Here is a 20,955-nt window from a genome sequence, read left to right on the forward strand (position 1 = left end):
ATCCATAGCTCTAAATGCGCATTTAGAGCTATGGATCAGAGCTAGGGGAGGAGTAACTGTTTTGTATGTAGGCCTATTTATTTTCTGTAATATTTATCATTTTATTATGTTAGTAGTCGTAAAAAATAAAAGACGCTTTTACAATGAGTTAGACCTGTCATGACTATTTTGTTCACTATTGTGAGGTTTATTGTATATGACTAAGCAAGTTTCAACTGTGATTTACTCTGTAACGGTAGATGGTAATAACTCAATTTCTTTTTTATAATACAGTATACATTCAAGTCTATATTTTGATACATATCATGGGCACCAAGTCATATCAAAACAATGTCCTTGGATGTGTTTTTTATCAAAACTGTGTTTCTTCATAACAGGTTTTTGAGATACATGCATGAATAGACAAGGTACTGGTAAGACTATGTAAACATGGTATATATCAAAATGTGCGTTAGAATGTCTAATTTTACCCCAAAAAAGAATTGAGTTTATATGATGTTCCAATTTCAGAGCTATGGGGACTTTTAGCTGGATAGGTCAGATTGATCATGACTGACCATGCTATTTATAGATGGCAAAATATCTACAGTGGTACATGTGAGAAACTTTTTTCTTTTTCTTTTTTTAACTAGACAACTCACCCTTTAAAATGAGATATGGCATGGGTGTGTACGCCCAGCAGAAAAAAAGTTCTTTAGAAAATAAAACTTCAACTGGCCATAACTTTTTTTGGTTGTCCTAGAAACAGAAACAGTGTAAATGCAGGCTCTTTTAAATGGCTTCCAACACAAGAACTAAACATTTTATCAACTCAGTTCATTTTTTTCCTGTAAGCAGACAAGTCAAGCTTTCTCTGAAGGTCTTTCGTTGTCACACATTCACAACAGAGAATTTTCAATAAATCATTCAAAAACGCCATTCTGGCCATAGAGAAGTCTACCTACTATATAGAAATCCTTGAAACGCTCAAAGAGTTAACCCACCCATAGTTCTGTGGAGAAGGAATCACTCGGTGGCTTCGTGTGCTGGTGGCCCAGATGCCCGCTTGGTAGACTGCAATAGCCTAGGGGAACCCAAATCTCGAGCCCTGCCTATGTTTCACGCATATTCCGGTTGTGACACAACATATGCCTTAATAGCCGGGGAGCCAGTCACCCAAAATTTGAGAGGACCTGTGATGTCATAACATACTTTTTATTTGTGTTTTTTTTCTATTCATTTGGTCAGAGCAGACCTCTCATTCTGTGTTCCATAATGACCAAGTTAATAGAAAAAACACAAATAAAAAGTATGTCATGACATCACAGGTTCATCTCTATTCCCGCTCCCCGGCTATTAATGGAAAGGGTAAGAAGTCAGCTTGGCGGACCTGGCAAGCCTATGATGCTGCCTGCGACAGAAACATTCGTCAATCTGGCAAAGCATCCCTTCCAGCAACTAGATGTTGACTGCCAGCACTTCCGGGAGCTTGAAAGACTGACAGTAATTTTGTACGACAAATCCAGTCCTTTGAGCTCCATCAACGAAAAAAGAAAATAACTCTTCTGTGAACAAAATCGAACGATAGAGAAATGACCTCCCACCCAGGGTGCACTCACATGTGAAACGGGCAGTCTACCAAGCAGGCATCTGGGCCACCAGCACACAAAGCCATCAAATGATTCCTTCTCCACAAAACTATGGGCCAAGGAAGAAGGGTCATGGGTGCTAGTTTACTGACCATTCCAAAGGTTTCCAGAGCTTGCAGAGAGCTGATCAGATGCACCTGTAAAGGTGATGTATACCTGCCAATGCAGCAATGCAAATTTTGACTGTTCCCCACTTTGCAAATGCAATTGTGACAGCTAGGCAGGATGTGCACAGCTCTATAACATGTTTCGCACTATGATGCATATTCTTCATTGCAATAAAGGTGTTATTGATGATATTTCATGTTCTGTGACTTTAATAATGTCAAAATAAGTCAACTTTATCACATTTGGAAGTAATCTGATCATTTTATGATGTATATAGTCTGAAAAATACTAGGCGGATTTTCACATATTTCACATATTTCATTGATATTGATAGTCTTGCAATTTGATATTTAAAATAGATATTTGACAAGGGCTCCTAGGCTAAAATCCTTTAGCATGACATAAAGAAGCCTCATACAAAATGTGGCGCTTTTATCCGCAAGTGCACTATTCTCCTAAAAAAGTGCACTAAGCCTCTGGACTAATAGTCTTGCCAGGGGAGGAGGTATGGATAGCACAATGTGGGCAGTTGTTAACGTTCTGCAGAAGACGTTGAGGACACACATAAGATATTTGTTTTATAGTGAGGGGTTATGTCCCTATATGCCACAGATTTGCAAAAATGTTGTAAATTAGAATGAACAAAAATTAACATGAGGTTAGTCATGAGAGAGAAAAAAAGGAACCCTGTGTGTCTCTGGAATACACTTGCATAAAGCAAAAGTGGGCAGTCAATGCACACTGCCCTTCATGTAAATGTACTCCAGTATTTTAAGTCTGCACAATGTAAAACAACTGCCCCTGTGTTATTACATTTCTAAATACACTGTGTGTGTATCTGTGAGAGAGAGGGTGCGTAGAGTGAGGGAGACAGTGACACATACAACTCTGTATGTTTGAGTGTGAGAGACCGTGAGTTGAGTGAGGGAGACCGAGAGACTCAAATAAATATGTATGTGTGTGTGTGTGTGTGAGTGTGAGAGGGGGGTGAGCGAGAGAAATAGAGACTGAATGAAAAATATTTTGAATTGAAATTAAAATCCAGATTTCTGATTGACAGATGCAGCAATGCTAAACAGGGACCAAAGAAGGCATACAATGCCTACAAACAGTTTGTTGTCAAAGACACAACTGCACTGTTCCTGGCAGCTGCGATGGAACACTTTGGCTTGACAGATGTAAAAGGTAACTTATATCTAATAACATTATATCTAACATAATGTCTCAGTAGTCAAATTAATGCAACTTAGTATATTGAATATACTTCAAAATGTATAAGAACTGTTGTGATTATTGTTGTACTGTTGTTTTTGTCAACCAAGAATTCCTTTTAATGTTTTGACAGAAATCCCAGACGATTTCATTCCACCTGCAGTTCTCGCTGGAACTAGGGATCAGCAGCGGAAGTGGCTGGCTGACATGGTAGCAGGCTGTGTCGACTGTTACCTCCACTTGGATGATGACCCAGATTCTTTCAGAACTTCCGATTTTCCGTGCCGCATGCAAGACCTTGTGTGTCAAAGAACATTCACAAGCAGGTCAGAGCGATCAAGGCATGAGAAGGACGTTCATGACATGGATATGACGCCTCCGGAACGGGACCACAAAAAGGAGCACACAGAAGCAAGAATGAGCTTTGGGTTTTTCCTGCTAGACATGTTAGATGCAGTGAAAGAGGGTGACGGTGAAAGGCTAATGAGATTGTACATACTGGTCACACACAGTATGCGTACAGTACATTTCTTTTGACTGTGCAGCTCCAAGCCACACTATCCCCTCGAATGGCTCACTCTTTGACCTGGAACAGATTCTGGAATGGTAGGGGGGGGAAAGGTAAAAACATGCCTCTCGACCTGCACCTAGAACACCTAAACGGTTTTTTGAAATCATTTTTGAAGGGTCTAGGGCCTAATCTTTCAGAGAGGTCAGCATCTAGGATCAGCCAGTCCATAGGAGTCCTCAAGCAGATGATGGACAAAACTGACAGGGAGCTGAAACTGTCAACTCCCAGTGGCATTCACCGTGCAGCTGGAGAGAAAGACGACATTGTGGCCCTGGTTAAGGTGTTTAGGGAGGCACAATTATTCCAATGCCAAGTCGGAAGACAGTTCAGTGCATTCCCTAACTTCAGTAGGGATTTGTTTCAAAATGTTCGCTATGCTGACTATTGTAAGTGGATGAAGAACAAGCTCAGAGAGTGGAGGAGAACCCCTATTTAAAAAGACAGCAAGGGTATCTACTGTACACGTCTTTAGTTTCAGGATTTCTGCATGCACCTTGTGTTTATTGTACATACTTTTAACGTACTTTTTGGAAACTGCTGGTAAATTATACACTTTTGTACCTGACCAGATTAATAAAAACGTCTTGATTACATCCTCTGCATTTATTATTTCGATTTTCGATGCATAATATTCATGATGCCATTTTATTTCCCATTTGTATTTTCAGAAAGAGGTCACAGTCTTCACTTGTATAACAGTTTAAGCTACTGAAGGTTTCAATGTTTTTGTCTCATGACCTTCAAGGTATCTAGCACCTGTCCTTGTAGGTTTGCCAAAGGTATCCCTGTATTTGCAGATATTTAACCTCTAGACGGGAACCACCTTTTGGTGTTCTAAGCATCGTTATACTTTAGATATTGACAAATAGCAGATCTACAAGCTCATAGCGCGGCACCGAGTGCCAAAATCTAGAAAATGTGGCGCAAATCTTTGAATATATATTCTTTCAGAGCGAACGTTTTTAACTCAAATCTTTGCTTCTGGGAGGGTTCCCCGGAACAACATATTTTCAGATGGAGCTCCACGGCCAAATTCAAATAATTCTGGGGGTCCTTGACATGCAAAAGGTTGAGAACCACTAACATAGAAACATGAAGTTTTTCAGAAAACTGTCAGGATTTAGAAGACATTTGTAGAATGTCAAATGTCCTCAGGTCAATGGGTTAATGTAGTTGACTGTCATTGTTCAATATATTACAAAACAAACATTAGTTATTAATTCTATTCAAATTGAAGAGACCATTGTATTACTCTTGGTTACATTGATTGCAATTAAGTGAGAATGTTATTGACCGTATATTCAATTCATTGCTTTTTCCTTGAAATAATGGCAGTCACAATGCATTTTTATTCTACATATCAGGACGGATTCTGCCAATGCAATTCAATTGTAATGGAGTGGTTTGATGCCGTGTGAAGATTTCTGATCCGCCCTCAGAATCAAAGTGTGGTGTGACTGTGCCCTTATATTCATTTCATTTGGATTCATGCATTTATAGACGTGATGAGCATGGATTCTCTTCCACATGCAATGCAACACATGGCTCTTAGATCATACCATAAATGTCTCACTTTCTAAATTTATCGTCTTTGTAATTCCATGAACCAACGTTATAACAACTATTTGCTCAATTATTGAAATGAAATATCCATAAGCTTTTGAAAAGGTGACACTTTATTAAACATTTGGCAATACAGGTTATACAATTCAATGTGATCATCCATTTACACAAGTTGCATAAATTATGTACATTTGGAACAACATTTTCAGATGGGAGTCAGCAGCCAATTACATATAATTCTGGCGGTCCTTGACATGACAAAGTTTGTGACAGTCTTGATTTGGAAGACATTTTTTTGAAGTACAATCAGGTCTAAATGGGTTAATACAAATGCATGATCTACAACTGCTCCCGACAGGTAATGATGCAGCACCTTCTAGACTAAATGATGTATTTGCAAACATTCTGCAGAATAACAAAAATGTCATTCTGTCATTTGACTAATTTCTGACACTCCTGAGATTCCTGACAATGACATTGACGAGCCTGAGCTGCTGAGTGGTGCATGCATCTGGTCTACATCATCTGCCTCATCAAAGTAGCCAGTATAATACATATCTGGCAGTTCCAAGGGCGAAGGGTCACTGGTCTCAAAGTCAATGTCAATGTCAATGTCGTGAAATACATCGTCAATTACTTTTAGAATTTGCCTTGCATAGCGCTCAAAGAACACAGGAATATTGCATCTTATATATGCCAAGTCAAATATCTTAGGGCTGTGTTGGATAACAGCATCAATGAGTTCAGTACCAAAGCCAGTGCAGCCTACTTTAGAAGTGAACAGCATTTTTAGGAACCAAACTTTCCTGGTAAACCTCCAGCTTCTCCCTTAGCAACAATTTATGTTCTTTTAGTACCTGCCTAGATCTAGTAGCAACCTCATCCAGTTCAAACATCTCATAATTGGGTGTCAATTCTTCACAAACTACACTGGGGCAAGAACATATAGAGTGACAATAGGTGCAACATAGATGTCCTGGCTCCACACTTGTAGTACCTTCTTCAAACCTACTGTATAGGGCCTTTCGAAAGCATCCAGTTTTGGATTTCAGTAGCAACACTTTCACTCCCTCATCAGTCCTTTTATGCTGTTTAACCACATACACTGCAGCATGTGACTGTGAGCCATCTCTGCCTGCCCGGCCTGCTTGCTGAACAATAGCTTCAAGGTCCTCAGGTACCCCATACATTATCACATGATGTACATTAGGAAAATTTAAGCCCAAGCCTAAAGCTGTTGTTGCGACGACAACTCTACAACTCCCATCGCCAAAGAGAGATGACAGGATTCGGCTTTTGGTGGTGTCGTCTGTTTGGCTGCTGAACATTCCTATCAGTAGATTGTCTGGATTCTGTTCAGGGTCTCTTTCAACCCATGCATCCGTGTCCAGCTCTCCTTGGAAATAAGCAAAAACTCTGACAAGTGCCGGAATTGACCTGCAGTAGATAAGTATGGGAGACATGGAAAGACCCTTGTCCTTTACCTCTCTCACAACCCAATCCAGGCATTCTAGCGTTTCCTGAGAGACAAAAATCAATCCCAGTCTGATGTTGGTACGGTTGGGGCTAACTGTTAGAGTTACTGTATTGTCATTGTCCATGAGAAGCAATTTCTTCACCAAATTCCTGGAGTTGAGATCAGCAGATGCAGTCAGTGCCAGCACAGGTGTACCTGAAAAGACAAATAATTGCACCGTCAGCTTAATTTGTAACATGCAAATGCTTAATAAAATATATAAATATATATATATATATATACACACACACACACACACACACAACAAAATTGCACTGATCACACTGCCATCCGTCAACATATATTCTAACCAAAGTTAATGACACTGTTCAGCTACAGCTAGTCACAATATGGAATTGTCTACACCATTTGAATCTACAATTGGCAAAATTTACTTCACACATGTACAACCCAAGAATGTTGGAGTATAATTCACATTTTCAAAAGAATACTAAGGTACACGTGGTTGAGAAAATATTACATTGTGTGCATTTCTTTTTAAGATATACTGACCTTCCTTGACGAGCCCTCTCAATTCTTTCAACCTCGAAAAACTCTCTCTGAAAGCTACTGCGTCTTTGTTTGAGGGCAGTCCCCTGAGAAAATAACAGAACATTAAATTAGAATCAATTGCAGACAGAGAATACACTGTGACAAGCTATTTGCAGCCACTGGGGAAAATAAAGAAAGAAAAATGCTGCTGGTATATACAATATACCAAGAACTATTTGCACATACATACATTAATGCTGCTATATACAATATGACAAGACTATGCACATTTGATGGATGTACATTACGCTCTTGAATCTTCTTTTTTCACCTTCGTCCCTTTTGCCTTCCCTCCCTTTCTTTATTATTTTACGTTTTTTTATCACTATTCTACTGTTGTTGTCTATACTGATGATTGTCTGAAGGAAGCCTAAGCCAAAATTCGTTTTACTCTTATGTATAAGTATAATGTACCTGTATACAAGATAACAAGATGTAACAATACAGTACAACCTTGAATACAGAACATTGCCTACTATAAATTATTTGAAATGCTATAGCATTTTCTTTGCAGCTTTCTTTAGAATAGTTTATGCTATCACTACAAGTACGATCCAATACTTGTACCCAAAACTAGCAAATACTAAATGTTAAGAATTATCAACGTGAATCCCACGTCTTGCTTTGTTTGTTCTGGTGAATTGGTGTTGTTAGCTTCTGTTAGCCACAATAAGCTAGCCTGGTTCCAGACAAATCTGCCATTGCTAGTTTATAGTTCAAACAATACAAACAATACATAGACGTTAGTCATGAGAATATTTAGCAAACATTACGTACCATTTGTATGCAAGGTGAACCTCATCCACGACAATACCCATTAAATTGGCCTTGAAAAAATCCGAAGAAAACATGCCTCTCCACTGTTTCTTCATCACCCATTGTTCCGGGCCACCAAATATAATTTGTGCATGGCCATTGAGGATTTCAGCGTCGTCGTGGACTCCGAGTTGATAGGCAGTAAGTCCCATCCTGGTAGCTTCGCTAATCTGGTCTTTCATCAGAGCGAGCAACGGAGAGACAACAACAACCAGTGGGTTTTCACTGAGTCCTAACTTTTTGCCGACGAGCGGAGCTAGTTGATAAATCAGGCTTTTACCAAAACCAGTCGGTAAAAGACAAAAAGTATCCCGCTTCCCAACAAAAGCCTTAAGGGCAACTGATTGTTCATCTTTTAGAAAAGAAATATGTTCCAACTCATTCACTACTGTTGTTATGGCGGCGTCCATCTTTGCTCGACTCTGGGCTCTTGCAAAGTACGTCAGAGGCTCAGAGCCCTCTGGTTGGCCGAAGCCTTTTCAGGCTCGGCAGGAATCTCGGATTCTTTTCAGAGTTGAAAACCACCAGACTAAATCCGCCTCGGGGCATATATGCAATAGGGGCGGGTTTAGTGTGGCTGCGCCAGGCTACTACAAGCCAGTACTGGGGGGAGGAGGGGAGCTGGGCAGGCTCACCGGTCCAGGGTGGTGGCAATACACAAACAAAACACAACACAGCAACTCAAAATAAACCACAAAGGAAAAGTAAACTAAGGGAAAAGGGGCATTACCACCACCACTGGACGGCCGTCAGCTGCTCCAGCGTAGCTTATCCCCAGCACCGGACCTATAAGGAGGATACATATATATATCAGCACTTCACAGTGGGAGGTATTCTACAATGACAGTATCTCTTCAGCCGGTCGTATCTAAATCACAATGGTATATATAGTATAAGATATAAATATAAGTGCATATATATACATATGATATAATACACAATATACTTATATATACCTATATACGCCCAGACACTGCATGAATACAATATAATAGAGGAATAGAATTAAACGAGAAGGGTTACAATGAACCAGGCCCAGACTCAGGCGAGTCTGTGTGATTGTTCTCAGACTCGGTGGCTCATGAGAATGGGCGGAATGGTAATATCAGCAAAGCAGCAGGTGTGGTGCTGGCCCTGAAACGCAAACGGCCGTATTAAGATACTACTTAACTACTATAGTTCGCTGAGGCAAGAACAGAGAGGCGCACAATGGGACTCACCAGCTGTAATGAGGCCAAGGCGTACTGCCGTTGTGCTTCACCGCAGCGGTAGCCAGGTAGATAAAGAGGAACTGTAAACAACAAAAGCCTGTTTATATTCCTCTGGCATCAACGACACCAAATGAATATATATAGAGAAGGAGAACCACCAATAACGTACCGGGGTGGCGTTGTGCCAGTTCACCACACAGAACTCCAGAAGGAGAGGAGGAGGAGAGTTCACTGTGTAGCCCCGAGGCTAGAAACAAAACAAGCGGTCACAGTCACGTTCAACTTCTAAGGCAGGCGCTAGAATACACAGCAATGTGGAGAAACGTACCTTCACAGATGTGTCAACTAAGCGCGCTGTTCCCCGACAGAACAGCCGCTTCAGAATGACCGCCTCAACTGAAGAGGAATGTCTCCCGATCGTAGAGAGCGTTCCAAACAGAGCGGAGGAGAGACAGACAGCTAATGCACACGGAAGACGTGCCGTCTTATAAATGCCACAAATCAATCCATTAAGCAGTGGGCGGAGGACGGGCCGTGACAGCGTGGGAACGCTCACGCCCATCCTGCCACATCTACAACATACATTCCATATGTATCATTGAAAATAACACATTACAATAATACCGGGAACATATATATTTATATACAATGTCATGCCAGATAATAACACAAGAAATTTAACAGGGGGAAGCTAGAAGGTCCTGGGTTCGATTCCCGCTGTGGGTGCTGGCGGCGTGTTTCCTCCTCCGCGTCATCAGTACCCATACCCGAGGCGGGGTTGGCGAAAGGGCCTTTCTGTGCGGAGTTTGCATGTTCTCCCCGTGTCCCCTAGGGTAGATACCCTCACAAAAACATACAGTAATCCTGGTCTCTAAACAAACTGCCTCCCCCTGGCCAGCCGGGGCGCCTGATGGAGGGGAAAGGAACTGGTTGGAATAACGTGTTCCTTCCACGCGCTACGTCCAACCAGGGAAACTCCCCCCTGTCACGTGTAAAGGAGCAACTTGGACACTCAGGCAGAAAGGAAGCATGAGTCCGTTGCTCTCCCCATGTCCCCCATATATGGGGACTAGGTTGGTGGAGGGTGTGTAGAGAGCCCAGGATCACATTAGATAATTGGCACAGGGGTGAAAAAATGGGTTACAAAATCGAGGGATACATTTAAGGGGGGAGGTTTGTGAGGTTGTGATTGGTTGAAAGATGGTTCCACCCTCAGGCTCTCTAGTATAAAGAGAGTTGGTCCGTCTGTGTCAGTATAATAGAATGATATTTCTGATATTTCTGCATGATATTGAACTGCCTGTGAGATCGATCGATTGCTCATGCCTTCAGTGCATAGTATTTCTGCAGTGAAGAGAAATGACTAGTAATGCCTGTGAGCGATCGATTGCTCATGCCTTCAGCCTGGCTGCGTTCAAATTAATTCCCTATGCCCCATATAGAGCGTTGCAGTCCCGCCTCCTACCCTGGACCAGGAAATGAAATCCAATGCATTATTCTCATAGACATTTCTTAAAGTATTTATTTAAAGACGGTTACGCCGCGGACAAAGCCAACTCGAGTCGTGACAACTCATGACAACACAAACAATATTTTGGACCAAACAAATAATTAGAAAGAAGAAAAAAACGGCAGGTTACAACACTTTTTTTGTTGTTTTTCTTCTTTGTAATTATTTGTTTGGTCCAAAATATTGTTTGTGTTGTCATGAGTTGTCACGACTCGAGTTGGCTTTGTCCGCGGCGTAACTAATAATAAATACTTTAAGAAATGTCTATGAGAATAATGCATTGGGTTTCATTTCCTGGTCCAGGGCAAGGACAGTCTAAGAAGGATGAGACGCGAAGACAGTACGGGCGACGCCATGTTGCTTTGGAAGGAAAGAAACATGGGCAGTTGAGACCAAGGACAGTCTAAGAAGGATGAGACGCGAAGACCGTACGGGCGACGCCATGTTGCTTTGGAAGGAAAGAAACATGCGCAGTTGTGCATGTCCAACTTCCTGGTCTCAACTGCGCATGTTTCTTTCCTTCCAAAGCAACATGGCGTCGCCCGTACGGTCTTCGCGTCTCATCCTTCTTAGACTGTCCTTGGTTGAGACCAGGAAGTTGGACATGCACAAATCATAGATATGGCACAAATTGCCCAGCAGATGGCGTGAGGCGACTATAAGACCTTGCTGAAAGTAGGGACGCGTGGTTTGTCATATCTCACTCTTCTGCCAGCCATGCTGAAGCCAGCTTGGCTCAGTGCTCACCATGAACGGACTGACTGAGACAGCCGTGTCATGATCAGTGCAACTATAATATCTATAGAAGAATCAATTAAGGCACAAGAGTGAACCAAATGTTCAAAAGTTATGTTTAGGATTATATAAATGATTATATAATTGATGTTCAGTATGCCAATCCCGGAAGATGCACCCTATTTCAAACAGAACTGTATGCCAGATGAATACACTTGAATAAATAGTGTTGTTGATGAATAAGGGCCCATAATTGTAGCGTATTGATTTAGGCTATTTTATATCCTGAAAAGTGCTGAATTAGCCTATATTCATTAGCCCATAAGCCTATTCCTTAATATAAAGCTCTGATGCATTAAATGCAAATAAAAATCATATCATGTGCCTATTGTTGTCTCTATTTGACGAAGCAAAAATAAAGGTGTAGGCTATAGGTCTATCTGTCTGTCTGTCTGTCTGTCTGTCTGTCTGTCTGTCTGTCTGTCTGTCTGTCTGTCTGTCTGTCTGTCTGTCTGTCTGTCTGTCTGTCTGTCCATCTATCCATCCATCTAAGACAATGAAAATGGCTGTTGAAATGGTGAAATATATGCCTTCCCCACATCAAAACATGACAATATTGATTATGTCAATTAACCTAATCAATGAATGCACTGGTTCACTGATTCTGATTTAGTAATAAATAGTAAAGCCAATAGTCACTGCAAAATGCACTGCATGACTGCAATCATGCGTATTACATTCAGCAGGAATATGTCAGTAGGCATAAGCCTATTTAGGCCTACTTGATTAACAAATTGATAGCCCATTGGGTGGGGTAGGTCAAGTCCAATCAACCTATGGGTGCCAAGCCCTACATAAAGCAGACTGTGACACAAAGCCATTTCTTCGCAACCATGCCAAATACATGCATCTTCCCAATTTGTAGAGGCAAGAAGGAAAAAAGAAGTCTGTTTAGTTTCCCTAGATCGGGTCAAATCAGACGACTATGGGTGGATGAGGTGAGGAGGGCTAAAAGGCGGTCCCCAACCTGGGAACCCACACCATCCTCCAAAGTCTGTGAGGTAGGCTCAACCCTAATCACGTATTCACATAAATTATTTATTATCATGCTGTTGTTTGGGTATTTAGACAAATCTATTTTCTTTCCTGAGGACCACTTCACACCAGAGGACCTCATTGGCCGTAGAAGACTCAGGAGAACAGCTGTCCCACGTCATGTAGTGGAACGAAGTTCCTGTAAGTATATGAGCCATATACCTTTTAATTGTCACTCCCATCACAACCACATTTAACAAACTCTTTGCTTGTCATCATCACTAGCCACTTCAGCAACAGGAATGCAACCAGCATCATCTCCACCATCACTACCCACGTCAGAAACAGGAATGGCAGCAGATCAAAGATCAGACCACACCTACAGTAAGTAGAAACTCTTAAGTATGGATCCTTCATTTGGCTGTATAAAGATACCTTCTCTTTGTCTTAATTCCAAAGTGTACCCTGTTTGAAGTTAAACTTATTGTATGTATTCCTCCACTCTGTTCATTTGCCTCTTGCCATCACCACCACCAGCAGCAACAGCAGAAATACAACAGCAACCAGAATGTCCAACAGTAGATCACAGTTATTGTACGTATAAACTCTTTACATGTCACCATCACCGCCAGTTATGTATGAACTCTTCAATATCAACAAGTTGGATTAGCTAAAAAAATGTATGTACTGTAACTGAATCAATTTATTTTAATCTGTATGAAAACAACTACAAATTTAGAACAGTATACCTGAATATCTATTAAATAATTCCGTAGGTTTGGTTCAGTCACCAACCACAGCAGCAGCATCCCTACTGGCTGAAAAAGATCTCCAGATTAAACATTTAACCTGTGAGCTGGAGAAAAAGGTTGGTACACTGAAACTGGATCATTCTCATATAGGCCATCATTAATGAAGAATCATGGAACCTGTTTTCTCTTTCAGAACAAAATGCTGTCACAAGTGTTTAACGAAGACCAGATCGAATTCCTTGAAAGAAGGCAAGTATACATGCATGTACGCACAATCACATGCATGCGCACATGCACACAAACACATAAACCTCACATATCCTTGCTCAACAGGCTTGTTCCCACCTGGCTGTCTTCAAGTCACAAGTGGTCAGCAAAGACGGTTTCAAGCTGTCTGGCTCTTAGGTTGGCTGTTGGATGTGATGGATATGAGTTCTTGCGAAAGGGTAATTCTTGAAGGTCCATATAGTGTGAGTAATGCATTAAATATAATTGTAGTTCTAAACTATATGTCTTCATCTTTCCAAGACATGAATTACCCGATTCCATCATATAGGACCATCAACAGAAGACTGGAAGGACTTCAGTGTGTCCCTGGTATCCAGTTAGACATCCTTGATCTGGTGGCAGGCAAACTGAAGTCCCTTCCCAGTCACGCACAAATGGTCGTTCTGAAGGTATGTCCCGTTTGTAAAAACTTGAAATCATTTAATTGTTAACTATCATAACTTAACCCTTTCTTTCTGATCAATGTTCTAGATGGATGAAATGTCTATTGCGACTGGCCTACAGTACGACCCCGCCACAAAGTCTGTGTTGGGGGCGGTGACCATGCCCCCAACTCCAGACAAACATGCCAAAAAACTGCTAACCTGCATGCTGGGCTGTCTTACTGTTCATTACAAACAGGTCGTAGCATATCATTTCACTGGGGCCTCAGTGACTGGCACAGAGCTGTGGGAGCTTGTACAATCCATTATCATGGCTTGTGGGGAGCGTGGAATCAGGGTGATTGCTGTGGTAAGAATAAACATATTATTTCTGCTAAATGCCTCAAACATAGATCCTCCTTTAATTTCCACAATGTTTTTCCACTTTTAATTTAGTGCACTGACATGGACTCAAGCAATCAGGCTATGTGGCGAGCTGCAGGTCTCAAAGGGGGGGAGGCCATGGATAGTTCCTTTATCCATCACCCATTCTATCCTGGTGGCTATCTGTTCTTCTCCCCTGATCCACCACATCTTATAAAGGCGATGAAGACCTGTGCAATCACTGCTTCCAGCTACCAGCCAGTGTTGTCCAGAAAAACATCTTGCCAAGCAACATGGTGAGCCACAGTTATACAATGTATGCCAAGAATACTATTTGTTGTCAGTATTAATCTCCACACATTTGCTTGTTCTGTGTTTGCTGTCCAAAGGTCACACTCAAGCCGATACAGAAAGTCATCGACATCCAGGAGGGAAGTCCCGAGAAGTTGGTGCCTGGAATTACGTCGAGTGCAATCGCCAACAAGCAGAGCTTCGAGAAAATGAAGGTATGGAAATAAAGATTTATAATTTTTGGGCAACCATAAGATGCATGTCTGTACACAGCACGGTCATGACTGCAATTTGTGCTTATGTTATTTCTTCCAGGTCTTGTGAGTATTTGGAACATAATGTAGCCTTTTGAATTTTATTTCCTATGAAATATATCAGCAGTTAAAAGGTTTTCCAACTGTTCCCCCAGGTCGCCCCTGCATGCAAGGTGTACTCGAAGTCGATGGGGTCCGCCATTCGTCTCCTAATTTCTGCAAAAGTCCTACCCCCCGAGGACGAGACAACGGCGTGGTTTCTGGAGCTGGTTAACGATTGGTTCGACCTAATGACATCGCGGCGTCTTCGTAATGGTAAGCCGACCAAAGTGACAAGTACAACCATAAATGGCATTAGCACTACCTTAAGTAGGATTAATGTGATATGTTGTATGGTCAGTGAGCTGGGAATATAATGCCCTAACCCCCCACCTCTTCCACCCCACTCACAGCATTGTCATCGCCAGACACGACCATGGCACGTGCCAAACTGGAGCGACTCCAGGAGTTCCTTGTCACATGGACCCAGACACGGTTCCTGTCTGTAAAGACAGGTGCCATCGGCACATGGAAACCGAGCCACACCGGGGTTCGCATGGCAACCTGTACCATGTTGGTGATGGCAGGCTCCCTAGTCTTCCCCTCTGTGATGGTGGAACATCTGCCATCTGTTCCACCATCCTTCATCCCACCAAACCCCAACTGGTTGTCACACCTGATGGACACTGGTTCCCTGAACATGTCCTTCCTCTTCACTGGGCGTGTGTCAACTGATCCTCAGGCCAAGCAGTGTCGTGCACGGTTGAGACTGATGATACTTGCCCAGTTTGAGAAGTCTGGCTCTGATGACGGTGCGTTACTGATTGAATACAGTGACCACCTGAGGAGCAAAGAGGAAGGACTCAAGGAACCTGTGGAAATCGAGGATAGATGTGACAACCCGGTACCCCCACTGCCACTGCCACTGGTTACATCCCAGACGTTATATTATCTGACAGGTTGGGCAGTATTCAAGACGCTGAGACGGTGCTCTTGTCAGACCTGCAAGGACTTCTGTCTGTCAACTGGTTCCATCTCCACAGACCACAGCTATGCCACTACACACTGTGATGACCCATCTTTGCTGACCATAATTCACAGCGATGGTGGTCTGAAACATCCCAGCAAGCGCATGCATGAATACCATCTTTCACTTTATGAGTTAATGCAGAAGTCTTTGCCAACCCTATTACAATCTGATGACCCCATCGGTCAAGTGATGACCACTCTCGACAGAGACACCGAATGGCTCCCTGTCTGCCACATGATCTCTAAGAGAGTGGTTAAAAGGTTGGCAATGTTGAGACTTCATATGCTGGTCAAAGAGGCATCAGCTGGGTCTGTGGCTGTACAGCATGACAGCAGGTCTGCCAAAAGAGCCACGTCAGTCAACTGAAAGATAATATATAGTCAATGGGTATTGCCTTATGAAGAATGGACGTGTGCCAGTTTCTTCTTGTGGATCTCCCCAGCTATGACGCCCACCAGCCCCAACACGCAGGGACCCGGCACTTGCCCCTCCTATACCAGCTATTAGTGTAGATTTTCGTCTTCCACAAACATTAAATTCCCGACAATGAATGGAGACTGTAGGCTACTTGTTTGCGCAAAGGAGCGCCCCTCACTTCACACAGTTGTGTGTTTTTGTTTTGTTTTTTTGTGGCTCCTGTTATGGCCAGCACTATTTGGGTTTAAAAGTGTTAGTTTATTTATTTATATACATATTTATTTGTTTACCATTTTGTCAATGGTACTTGACCAATAGTGTCTCCCGTTATGGCACTATTTCCTATTATGGCCAGCATGATTTTGGTTTAAAAGCATGTTATGTATTGCATGCTTTCTGTAGAAAGGCAGAAATGTGCCAAAACATGCCTTGGACTATGACTGAATTCTGTGCCACGTCAGCCTACTTTTATTTATCTGTTTGGAAATGTGTCTGCATTTATCAAATAAATGACTGGATGTGCCACAAGTCCCTTTTCTGTACTTTTATGTCCTATGCAATATAGGCCTACATGTTGTATGGTCTACTCTAAACTCTAAAGGTTGCTCCTAAAGTCCACGAAGTGCAGTAGGCTAGCCGAATGATATTATAAAGGCAATTATTAGGGTTATGTGCTCTCAAACTATTATAGGCTTCAACTATCCTTACAATGTGATGGTAGGCCTATAGGGCTTGTATTTTCTACTGAATGTCATGCAAATGATACCATGCCAAGCCTGCAATGAATGATCACACTGTGGTGCCCTTGGGGAATCTAGGCACATGCTACAGGAGGCTTCAATTATTTTGTACAATACAATGGGCCATATAATAATTATATAATCATTTATATAATCCTAAACATAACTTTTGAACATTTGGTTCACTCTTGTGCCTTAATTGATTCTTCTATTATATAGATATTATAGTTGCACTGATCATGACACGGCTGTCTCAGTCAGTCCGTTCATGGTGAGCACTGAGCCAAGCTGGCTTCAGCATGGCTGGCAGAAGAGTGAGATATGACAAACCACGCGTCCCTACTTTCAGCAAGGTCTTATAGTCGCCTCACGCCATCTGCTGGGCAATTTGTGCCATATCTATGATTTGTGCATGTCCAACTTCCTGGTCTCAACTGAGCATGTTTCTTTCCTTCCAAAGCAACATGGCGTCGCCCGTACGGTCTTCGCGTCTCATCCTTCTTAGACTGTCCTTGGTCCAGGGTAGGAGGCGGGACAGCGACGCTCTATAGTGCACTACTTTGGGGTTCCGCCATTTTGTTATAGTGTCCGAATATGTAGTGAGCATTTTTGCACCCTAACACCCTTTTTTAAACTAAGCCCTCGTCACTCGCCCTACACACTTCCACTTGGTTTGAGCATAGATATATAAATAATAGAGACGGCACCGGGATTCCCCTCGCCTCCAGTGCCGTCTCTATTATTCATATATCTATGCTCAAACCAAGTGGAAGTGTGTAGAGCGAGTGACGAGGAGCTAGTTTCAAAAAGGGACTAATGTAGTGGACTGTAGTATCCCACAATGCACCGGGAATTGTAGGGACCATCCGATAGTCACTACAAAAACACATCTGCCCCATAATGCATTGCACAAGCTCGCTCTTGAGCGCACATGCACGCGTTTGCGTGCACGTGCGCTGCTTCTGCATGCATGCGCTTATTGCGCTCCAACTCAGAAGAGACAGAAGTTGAACCAGCGAAAGAAATCAACACAAATGTACTTTTTAAACTTTCGTTTCCCCTCTTTTCTTCCCTGGCGGATCTCAAAGCTACAGATCTCGAGACAAATGATCTGTGTATTTATTTGCAATTGATTTGTTTTATTTATTTATAATAAAACAGTTGCTTGCTGTAGAAGGCCTTATATTTTAATAGTTTTTTGATTAAGGTTGGTGAAGTTGTAAAGCTATGTGCTAAAGTCCAATATATATTTTGTACATGCATGTGAGACACATTAATTGTGTCTCCGAACATATGTTTTATTCATATTAATTAATTCCTGCCATTAAAAAATATATGTTATCTAACATGATTTCATTGAATTGCGCTAAATACATTACAACTTCATTATGTAGGCAGTAATTTATTGGACTGCTGTTTCTGTTAACGTCCGTATTGTGAGCAGAGCTTGTAGATTGGCTACTTTTGGTAATTCTTTACCAAAAGTACCCGATCTACAAGCTCACAACACGGACGTCGCGTTGCTTATAGATCAGCTATTTTTACCGTATCCCCCCCCCCCCCCCCCCCCCCCCCCCAGGATTAGCGGGGGTTCATAATCATGCTGCTGATATTTTCATATTGTCAAGGTGGTGCACTGTTTTCATATTGCTGGATAATGGATATAATATTAATTTATTGATAATAATCATAGGCCTATGTTATTTTAAAATAATAACCTTTTTATCATCATTTCAGCAGCAGCGTTTTGACTGGTTTTTTGTAGTCAGTTGATTCTTCATATCCAATTGAGTGAAACGGCCGGGATGATTTGTTTATTTTTCATACAGTTCTTTATGAGGCGATCTGAAAAAACCCTATGGGGATTACAATGCAAATAAAAAGTACATGAACCCGCGGACCTATAGCGCCCTCTACCGATATTGACGTCAGAGTCGGTGCTCCCCATACAGGGAGTATTGTCTGAATTAATCACTATTTGAGTCCACTGAGTCTGGGTCCCCGTATGGGGAGTAGGGAGTAGGGAACAACCCTAGCAATTCGAACGCAGCCTATATTATAAGAAATAGATGCCTCATTTGCCGCTGCAGTTCATTGGAGCGACGTGTATCCCAATGAAGGCGGAAGTGCAGTGCTGAAGGCTTTTTTTTTTTTTTAACAAATCTTTATAACAGTCATGACAATATACATTACAATACAAAACAAGACAAACAAACAAACACAAACAACAAAGTTATTAACAATACAACATCAGAGCCAGGGGGATTAGATTACTAACAGAAAACATTAAAGAGTGAACACAAAGCAACAGTTCCCCGCAGCTTTCTTATTTAGAAGTGCTGCAGGCATTTGCTGAAGGCGACTGCATCTTGCCCAAGTGACGTCACTCATGCGACTCCTCCATGTCTCTCGCTGTCACTCAAGTGACTACTGGCCAATCACAGCGCGTCTTTTCCGGGACTTATGTTACGCGCCTTGCTTCCGCTGATGCTTCCGCCGCCTCAGAGCCGGAAAGGGCGTCTATGATTATGTCTATGGTCTAGATGGCTCAAGGCGGAGTCTCTGACGTAGATCACCCGGCAGCCATCTTGCTGAGGGGCTACAGTACATTATGTTCTATGGCAGCTCAAACAAAAATACTCATAACTCCCTCAAATCTTGACGGATCTACAATCGGGTTAGTTTATTACAAACGTTGTCAACGTGGCTATGATTCAGGACTTAATTCAGGACTTATCTGCTTAATGTTGTTTTTTATATGAACCTCGTATAAAAGCATATAAGTATGCGGACGTCTCTGACGTTTATAACAAACCAAACCGTTTGAAAATCGGTTGGAAATTGAGCAAGTTATAGTTATTTAAAAAGTACATTCCCATAGACACAATGTTGTCCTGCCCCGAGGTAAGATGGCCGCCACGTAGCAACGTCGCTCTCCATTGGCCAGAGCGCGGGTGAGCCATCTAGCAGCCATTGTTCTCCATTCAACACAAAGCTCTGAATGAGAGAAGACGTTGGCGTGTTGTTTCATACTATTCTCCCCTGTTTCAGGTAATTATGTGGGAAAACGTTATCATGTGGATACATACTGTTTCATGCTAGTCCTGCACTTTGGGGTTTATATGTTTTGTTGGGGAAAGAACAGTATAAGCGTTTGTAGTGTTTATACTCACTGTGACCACACAATATACATATGAGCTAAGCTAAGCTAACGTAGCACAAGCCATGTCAGATTGCACGTCGCTGTTTGTGATTACGTCACTCACAGAAAAGAGGTTACGGTTAAAAAGAGGATTTGAGAAGATTATTAACTGAGATGTTTTGCTGGATGTTTGCTTTGATGAATTGAGAACGGTGGACCCTCTTGTAAACAAGTGTAATGCTTTTATTGGGTCGTCCACTCACAGTTGTGGCAGCGGTGGCCGAACGGATTGCTGAGCGGTCTTGATACCGGAAGGTCGCCAGTTCGAATCAGCGGTCCGACACGTTAAAATGAATTTAAGTGCCCTTGAACAAGGCATTGAACCACTACGATGAAATGTGTTCTATGAGCAGGGCCTGGCTGGAAACAAGTTCTTGAGCTTAGCCCAGATACCCTGGGTAAATATAGTAATCATTTCATTTCAGTTAACAGTCTTTGTATTGAGTTTGTGCTTGAAATGTACTGTAATTCTGCAAACTGTTAATACATATTTCAATCAATCAATGTTATTACCGGACCACACAAGTATGTGTGGTCCGGGGTTTGATTTATAGTATGTGAATTTACAAGACCATTACAGCTTTACATCAACCTAACACTTAACAGGTTCTAAATACAAAAGTAACAGTAAAAATGGGACAGCAACAAGGATTTCCCCCAAGATTACAATAGTTTATTAAGCAATGAATCAATAAAAGCAACACTGTATTGTACGAAATAATTAAAAGGTCATAAAACA

The 20,955-nt window shown here is 41.9% G+C and overlaps 1 long non-coding RNA gene across 1 annotated transcript; it reads right to left on the reverse strand.

Moving 5' to 3' along the window:
* Window positions 1-6,324: 6,324 nt before the first annotated feature.
* LOC306929639 lies at window positions 6,325-8,077 on the reverse strand. Its single transcript, XR_013790818.1, has 3 exons — window positions 7,928-8,077; window positions 7,112-7,194; window positions 6,325-6,754 (listed from the first exon to the last, which is right to left on the reverse strand). It is a non-coding gene; the product is annotated as an uncharacterized lncRNA (long non-coding RNA).
* Between the last annotated feature and the right edge of the window lie 12,878 nt (window positions 8,078-20,955).

This window comes from Electrona antarctica (assembly GCF_951216825.1).
Source record: "Electrona antarctica genome assembly, chromosome: 9".
Classification (NCBI taxonomy): Eukaryota; Metazoa; Chordata; class Actinopteri; order Myctophiformes; family Myctophidae; genus Electrona; species Electrona antarctica.